Here is an 815-nt window from a genome sequence, read left to right as displayed (position 1 = left end):
TAACAATTATAAACATATAGACAGGCATACCTCATTTTATTGCACTTTGCCTTATTATGTTCTGCAGATACTGGGGGTTTTTATCCTACAAATTGAAGGTTTATGGCAACTGCATTGAGCAAGTCTATTGGCACCATTTTTCTAACAGCATTTGCTCTCTCTGTGTTCCTGTGTCACATTTTGGTAATTCTCGTATTTTAAAATTTTATTATATTTGTTATGGTGATCTATGATCATTGACCTTTGAGGCTACTATTGTAATTGTTTTGGGGCACCACAAACCATCCATATAAGACAGTGAACTTAATCACCAAATGTTGTGTATGTTCTGACTGCTCCACTGATTGGCCATTCCCTCATCTCTCTCTTTCTCCTTGGGCCTCTCTATTCCTAGAGACAAAAAAAAAAAAAATACTGAAATTGGGCCACCTAATAACCCTACAGTGGCCTCTAAGTGTTAAAGTGAAAGGAAAAGTCATATGTCTCTCACTTTAAATCAAAAGCCAAAAATTATTAATCTTAGGAAGGCATGTCAGAAGCTGAGACAGGCCAAAAGCTAGGCCTCTTGCACCAAAGAGCCAAGTTGCTAATGCAAAGGAAAAGTTCCTGGAGGAAATTGAAAGTGCTATTCCAGTGAACACAAGAATGATAAGAAAGCAAAACAGCCTTATTGCTGATATGGAGAAAGTTTTAGAGGTCTAGATAGATTATAAAAAACAGCTACATCATTCCCTTAAGCCAAAGTCTAATCTAGAGTAAAGCCCAAGGACTCTTCAATTATGTGAAGCCTGAGAGAGGTAAGAAAGCTGCAGAAG

The sequence above is a fragment of the Ursus americanus genome, chromosome X (genome assembly GCF_024610735.1).
Source record: "Ursus americanus isolate L20-20 chromosome X, mUrsAme1.1.p, whole genome shotgun sequence".
In the NCBI taxonomy this organism is placed as follows: domain Eukaryota; kingdom Metazoa; phylum Chordata; class Mammalia; order Carnivora; family Ursidae; genus Ursus; species Ursus americanus.
The sequence above is the reverse complement of the archived record's forward strand: the minus strand, read 5'-3'. Positions refer to the sequence as shown.